The sequence below is a fragment of the Spea bombifrons genome, chromosome 3 (assembly GCF_027358695.1).
Source record: "Spea bombifrons isolate aSpeBom1 chromosome 3, aSpeBom1.2.pri, whole genome shotgun sequence".
Classification (NCBI taxonomy): Eukaryota; Metazoa; Chordata; class Amphibia; order Anura; family Pelobatidae; genus Spea; species Spea bombifrons.
This window is the reverse complement of record NC_071089.1, coordinates 123,054,055-123,059,054: the sequence shown is the minus strand read 5'-3', so window position 1 is coordinate 123,059,054 and position 5,000 is coordinate 123,054,055. Positions and strand designations below refer to the sequence as shown.

General features: G+C 49.7%; 13 non-coding genes and 2 pseudogenes across 13 annotated transcripts in view; all 15 read left to right on the top strand.

The window, feature by feature from the left end:
- The window catches only part of LOC128485955 (5S ribosomal RNA), a 119-nt gene extending 79 nt beyond the window's left edge, over positions 1 to 40 (top strand). The window contains exon 1 of the ribosomal RNA XR_008352280.1: positions 1 to 40. This exon is cut by the window's left edge and continues 79 nt beyond it. This is a non-coding gene — a ribosomal RNA (5S ribosomal RNA).
- A 206-nt stretch (positions 41 to 246) lies between these two features.
- On the top strand, positions 247 to 365 carry LOC128484984 (5S ribosomal RNA). The gene has a single exon (XR_008351342.1). It is a non-coding gene; the product is annotated as a 5S ribosomal RNA (ribosomal RNA).
- Positions 366 to 604: 239 nt separating this feature from the next.
- On the top strand, positions 605 to 723 carry LOC128486949 (5S ribosomal RNA). Its single transcript, XR_008353215.1, has one exon. It is a non-coding gene; the product is annotated as a 5S ribosomal RNA (ribosomal RNA).
- A 263-nt stretch (positions 724 to 986) lies between these two features.
- Positions 987 to 1,105, top strand: LOC128485958 (5S ribosomal RNA). The gene has a single exon (XR_008352282.1). It is a non-coding gene; the product is annotated as a 5S ribosomal RNA (ribosomal RNA).
- A 209-nt stretch (positions 1,106 to 1,314) lies between these two features.
- On the top strand, positions 1,315 to 1,433 carry LOC128485683 (5S ribosomal RNA). Its single transcript, XR_008352011.1, has one exon. It is a non-coding gene; the product is annotated as a 5S ribosomal RNA (ribosomal RNA).
- Positions 1,434 to 1,696: 263 nt separating this feature from the next.
- Positions 1,697 to 1,815, top strand: LOC128485946 (5S ribosomal RNA). Its single transcript, XR_008352271.1, has one exon. It is a non-coding gene; the product is annotated as a 5S ribosomal RNA (ribosomal RNA).
- A 209-nt stretch (positions 1,816 to 2,024) lies between these two features.
- On the top strand, positions 2,025 to 2,143 carry LOC128485682 (5S ribosomal RNA). The gene has a single exon (XR_008352010.1). It is a non-coding gene; the product is annotated as a 5S ribosomal RNA (ribosomal RNA).
- A 236-nt stretch (positions 2,144 to 2,379) lies between these two features.
- Positions 2,380 to 2,498, top strand: LOC128486908 (5S ribosomal RNA). The gene has a single exon (XR_008353180.1). It is a non-coding gene; the product is annotated as a 5S ribosomal RNA (ribosomal RNA).
- Positions 2,499 to 2,716: 218 nt separating this feature from the next.
- On the top strand, positions 2,717 to 2,835 carry LOC128486164 (5S ribosomal RNA). Its single transcript, XR_008352477.1, has one exon. It is a non-coding gene; the product is annotated as a 5S ribosomal RNA (ribosomal RNA).
- A 221-nt stretch (positions 2,836 to 3,056) lies between these two features.
- LOC128486907 (5S ribosomal RNA) lies at positions 3,057 to 3,175 on the top strand. Its single transcript, XR_008353179.1, has one exon. It is a non-coding gene; the product is annotated as a 5S ribosomal RNA (ribosomal RNA).
- A 203-nt stretch (positions 3,176 to 3,378) lies between these two features.
- Positions 3,379 to 3,497, top strand: LOC128485933 (5S ribosomal RNA). Its single transcript, XR_008352259.1, has one exon. It is a non-coding gene; the product is annotated as a 5S ribosomal RNA (ribosomal RNA).
- A 252-nt stretch (positions 3,498 to 3,749) lies between these two features.
- Positions 3,750 to 3,868, top strand: LOC128485921 (5S ribosomal RNA). The gene has a single exon (XR_008352248.1). It is a non-coding gene; the product is annotated as a 5S ribosomal RNA (ribosomal RNA).
- A 327-nt stretch (positions 3,869 to 4,195) lies between these two features.
- LOC128487134 (uncharacterized) lies at positions 4,196 to 4,304 on the top strand (annotated as a pseudogene).
- Positions 4,305 to 4,588: 284 nt separating this feature from the next.
- Positions 4,589 to 4,697, top strand: LOC128487765 (uncharacterized; annotated as a pseudogene).
- A 215-nt stretch (positions 4,698 to 4,912) lies between these two features.
- Positions 4,913 to 5,000, top strand: part of LOC128485954 (5S ribosomal RNA) — a 119-nt gene continuing 31 nt past the window's right edge. Inside the window, exon 1 of the ribosomal RNA XR_008352279.1 lies at positions 4,913 to 5,000. This exon is cut by the window's right edge and continues 31 nt beyond it. This is a non-coding gene — a ribosomal RNA (5S ribosomal RNA).

Genomic DNA, 5,000 nt, shown 5'->3' with positions numbered 1-5,000 from the left:
TGGATGGGAGACCGCCTGGGAATACCAGGTGTTGTAGGCTTTTAATTTTTTCTCACAGTCCGGGGAGAGCTTTTTGCCATGTGTTTCTTGCTCATCATCAAAGCTTTAAACCCTTATTTGAACCTTCTCACCTTCTCTGTCCTGTCCCAGGGCTTATAATTCTTTCTGTCTGACGACAAGCAGCAGCAGCAGCAGCAGCAGCAGCAGCAGCAGCAGAATAAGAGAAGTAAAATAAAAAACTTTCACACCTGCGGCCATACCACCCTGAAAGCGCCTGATCTCGTCTGATCTCGGAAGCTAAGCAGGGTTGGGCCTGGTTAGTACCTGGATGGGAGACCGCCTGGGAATACCAGGTGTTGTAGGCTTTTAATTTTTTCTCACAGTCCGGGGAGAGCTTTTTGCCATGTGTTTCTTGCTCATCATCAAAGCTTTAAACCCTTATTTGAACCTTCTCACCTTCTCTGTCCTGTCCCAGGGCTTATAATTCTTTCTGTCTGACGACAAGCAGCAGCAGCAGCAGCAGCAGCAGCAGCAGCAGCAGCAGCAGCAGCAGCAGCAGCAGCAGCAGCAACAGAATAAGAGAAGTAAAATAAAAAGCTTTCACACCTGCGGCCATACCACCCTGAAAGTGCTTGATCTTATCTGATCTCGGAAGCTGAGCAGGGTTGGGCCTGGATAGTACCTGGATGGGAGACCGCCTGGGAATACCAGGTGTTGTAGGCTTTTAATTTTTTCTCACAGTCCGGGGAGAGCTTTTTGCCATGTGTTTCTTGCTCATCATCAAAGCTTTAAACCCTTATTTGAACCTTCTCACCTTCTCTGTCCTGTCCCAGGGCTTATAATTCTTTTTGTCTGACGACAAGCAGCAGCAGCAGCAGCAGCAGCAGCAGTAGCAGCAGCAGCAGTAGCAGCAGCAGCAGCAGCAGTAGCAGCAGCAGCAGCAGCAGCAGCAACAGAATAAGAGAAGTAAAATAAAAAACTTTCACACCTGCGGCCATACCACCCTGAAAGCGCCCGATCTCGTCTGATCTCGGAAGCTAAGCAGGGTTGGGCCTGGTTAGTACCTGGATGGGAGACCGCCTGGGAATACCAGGTGTTGTAGGCTTTTAATTTTTTCTCACAGTCCGGGGAGAGCTTTTTGCCATGTGTTTCTTGCTCATCATCAAAGCTTTAAACCCTTATTTGAACCTTCTCACCTTCTCTGTCCTGTCCCAGGGCTTATAATTCTTTTTGTCTGACGACAAGCAGCAGCAGCAGCAGCAGCAGCAGCAGCAGCAGCAACAGAATAAGAGAAGTAAAATAAAAAACTTTCACACCTGCGGCCATACCACCCTGAAAGCGCCAGATCTCGTCTGATCTCGGAAGCTAAGCAGGGTTGGGCCTGGTTAGTACCTGGATGGGAGACCGCCTGGGAATACCAGGTGTTGTAGGCTTTTAATTTTTTCTCACAGTCCGGGGAGAGCTTTTTGCCATGTGTTTCTTGCTCATCATCAAAGCTTTAAACCCTTATTTGAACCTTCTCACCTTCTCTGTCCTGTCCCAGGGCTTATAATTCTTTTTGTCTGACGACAAGCAGCAGCAGCAGCAGCAGCAGCAGCAGTAGCAGCAGCAGCAGTAGCAGCAGCAGCAGCAGCAGTAGCAGCAGCAGCAGCAGCAGCAGCAACAGAATAAGAGAAGTAAAATAAAAAACTTTCACACCTGCGGCCATACCACCCTGAAAGCGCCCGATCTCGTCTGATCTCGGAAGCTAAGCAGGGTTGGGCCTGGTTAGTACCTGGATGGGAGACCGCCTGGGAATACCAGGTGTTGTAGGCTTTTAATTTTTTCTCACAGTCCGGGGAGAGCTTTTTGCCATGTGTTTCTTGCTCATCATCAAAGCTTTAAACCCTTATTTGAACCTTCTCACCTTCTCTGTCCTGTCCCAGGGCTTATAATTCTTTTTGTCTGACGACAAGCAGCAGCAGCAGCAGCAGCAGCAGCAGCAGCAGCAACAGAATAAGAGAAGTAAAATAAAAAACTTTCACACCTGCGGCCATACCACCCTGAAAGCGCCAGATCTCGTCTGATCTCGGAAGCTAAGCAGGGTTGGGCCTGGTTAGTACCTGGATGGGAGACCGCCTGGGAATACCAGGTGTTGTAGGCTTTTAATTTTTTCTCACAGTCCGGGGAGAGCTTTTTGCCATGTGTTTCTTGCTCATCATCAAAGCTTTAAACCCTTATTTGAACCTTCTCACCTTCTCTGTCCTGTCCCAGGGCTTATAATTCTTTTTGTCTGTCGACAAGCAGCAGCAGCAGCAGCAGCAGCAGCAGCACCAGCAGCAGCAGCAGCAGCAGCAGCAGCAGCAACAGAATAAGAGAAGTAAAATAAAAAACTTTCACACCTGCGGCCATACAACCCTGAAAGCGCCCGATCTTGTCTGATCTCGGAAGCTAAGCAGGGTTGGGCCTGGTTAGTACCTGGATGGGAGACCGCCTGGGGATACCAGGTGTTGTAGGCTTTTAATTTTTTCTCACAGTCCGGGGAGAGCTTTTTGCCATGTGTTTCTTGCTCATCATCAAAGCTTTAAACCCTTATTTGAACCTTCTCACCTTCTCTGTCCTGTCCCAGGGCTTATAATTCTTTTTGTCTGACGACAAGCAGCAGCAGCAGCAGCAGCAGCAGCAGCAGCAGCAGCAGCAGCAACAGAATAAGAGAAGTAAAATAAAAAACTTTCACACCTGCGGCCATACCACCCTGAAAGCGCCAGATCTCGTCTGATCTCGGAAGCTAAGCAGGGTTGGGCCTGGTCAGTACCTGGATGGGAGACCGCCTGGGAATACCAGGTGTTGTAGGCTTTTAATTTTTTCTCACAGTCCGGGGAGAGCTTTTTGCCATGTGTTTCTTGCTCATCATCAAAGCTTTAAACCCTTATTTGAACCTTCTCACCTTCTCTGTCCTGTCCCAGGGCTTATAATTCTTTTTGTCTGTCGACAAGCAGCAGCAGCAGCAGCAGCAGCAGCAGCAGCAGCAGCAGCAGCAGCAACAGAATAAGAGAAGTAAAATAAAAGACTTTCACACCTGCGGCCATACAACCCTGAAAGCGCCCGATCTTGTCTGATCTCGGAAGCTAAGCAGGGTTGGGCCTGGTTAGTACCTGGATGGGAGACCGCCTGGGGATACCAGGTGTTGTAGGCTTTTAATTTTTTCTCACAGTCCGGGGAGAGCTTTTTGCCATGTGTTTCTTGCTCATCATCAAAGCTTTAAACCCTTATTTGAACCTTCTCACCTTCTCTGTCCTGTCCCAGGGCTTATAATTCTTTCTGTCTGACGACAAGCAGCAGCAGCAGCAGCAGCAGCAGCAGCAACAGAATAAGAAAAGTAAAATAAAGAGCTTTCACACCTGCGGCCATACCACCCTGAAAGCGCCCGATCTCGTCTGATCTCGGAAGCTAAGCAGGGTTGGGCCTGGTTAGTACCTGGATGGGAGACCGCCTGGGAATACCAGGTGTTGTAGGCTTTTTCTTTTCTCACAGTCCGGGGAGAGCTTTTTGCCATGTGTTTCTTGCTCATCATCAAAGCTTTAAACCCTTATTTGAACCTTCTCACCTTCTCTGTCCTGTCCCAGGGCTTATAATTCTTTCTGTCTGACGACAAGCAGCAGCAGCAGCAGCAGCAGCAGCAGCAGCAGCAGCAGCAGCAGCAGCAGCAGCAGCAGCAGCAGCAGCAGCAGCAGCAACAGAATAAGAGAAGTAAAATAAAAAACTTTCACACCTGCGGCCATACCACCCTGAAAGCGCCCGATCTCGTCTGATCTCGGAAGCTAAGCAGGGTTGGGCCTGGTTAGTACCTGGATGGGAGACCGCCTGGGAATACCAGGTGTTGTAGGCTTTTTCTTTTCTCACAGTCCGGGGAGAGCTTTTTGCCATGTGTTTCTTGCTCATCATCAAAGCTTTAAACCCTTATTTGAACCTTCTCACCTTCTCTGTCCTGTCCCAGGGCTTATAATTCTTTCTGTCTGACGACAAGCAGCAGCAGCAGCAGCAGCAGCAGCAGCAGCAGCAGCAGCAGCAGCAGCAGCAGCAGCAGCAGCAGCAGCAGCAGCAGCAGCAGCAGCAGCAGCAGCAGCAGCAGCAGCAGCAGCAGCAGCAGCAGCAGCAGCAGCAGCAGCAGCAGCAGCAGCAGCAGAATAAGAGAAGTAAAATAAAAAACTTTCACACCTGCGGCCATACCACCCTGAAAGCGCCTGATCTCGGAAGCTAAGCAGGGTTGGGCCTGGTTAGTACCTGGATGGGAGACCGCCTGGGAATACCAGGTGTTGTAGGCTTTTAATTTTTTCTCACAGTCCGGGGAGAGCTTTTTGCCATGTGTTTCTTGCTCATCATCAAAGCTTTAAACCCTTATTTGAACCTTCTCACCTTCTCTGTCCTGTCCCAGGGCTTATAATTCTTTTTGTCTGATGACAAGCAGCAGCAGCAGCAGCAGCAGCAGCAGCAGCAGCAGCAGCAGCAGCAGCAGCAGCAGCAGCAGCAGCAGCAGCAGCAGCAGCAGCAGCAGCAGCAGCAGCAGCAGCAGCAACAGAATAAGAGAAGTAAAATAAAACACTTTCACACCTGCGGCCGTACCACCCTGAAAGCGTCAGATCTCGGAAGCTAAGCAGGGTTGGGCCTGGTTAGTACCTGGATGGGAGACCGCCTGGGAATACCAGGTGTTGTAGGCTTTTAATTTTTTCTCACAGTCCGGGGAGAGCTTTTTGCCATGTGTTTCTTGCTCATCAGCAAAGCTTTAAACCCTTATTTGAACCTTCTCACCTTCTCTGTCCTGTCCCAGGGCTTATAATTCTTTTTGTCTGACGACAAGCAGCAGCAGCAGCAGCAGCAGCAGCAGCAGCAGCAGCAGCAACAGAATAAGAGAAGTAAAATAAAAAACTTTCACACCTGCGGCCATACAACCCTGAAAGCGCCCGATCTCGTCTGATCTCGGAAGCTAAGCAGGGTTGGGCCTGGTTAGTACCTGGATGGGA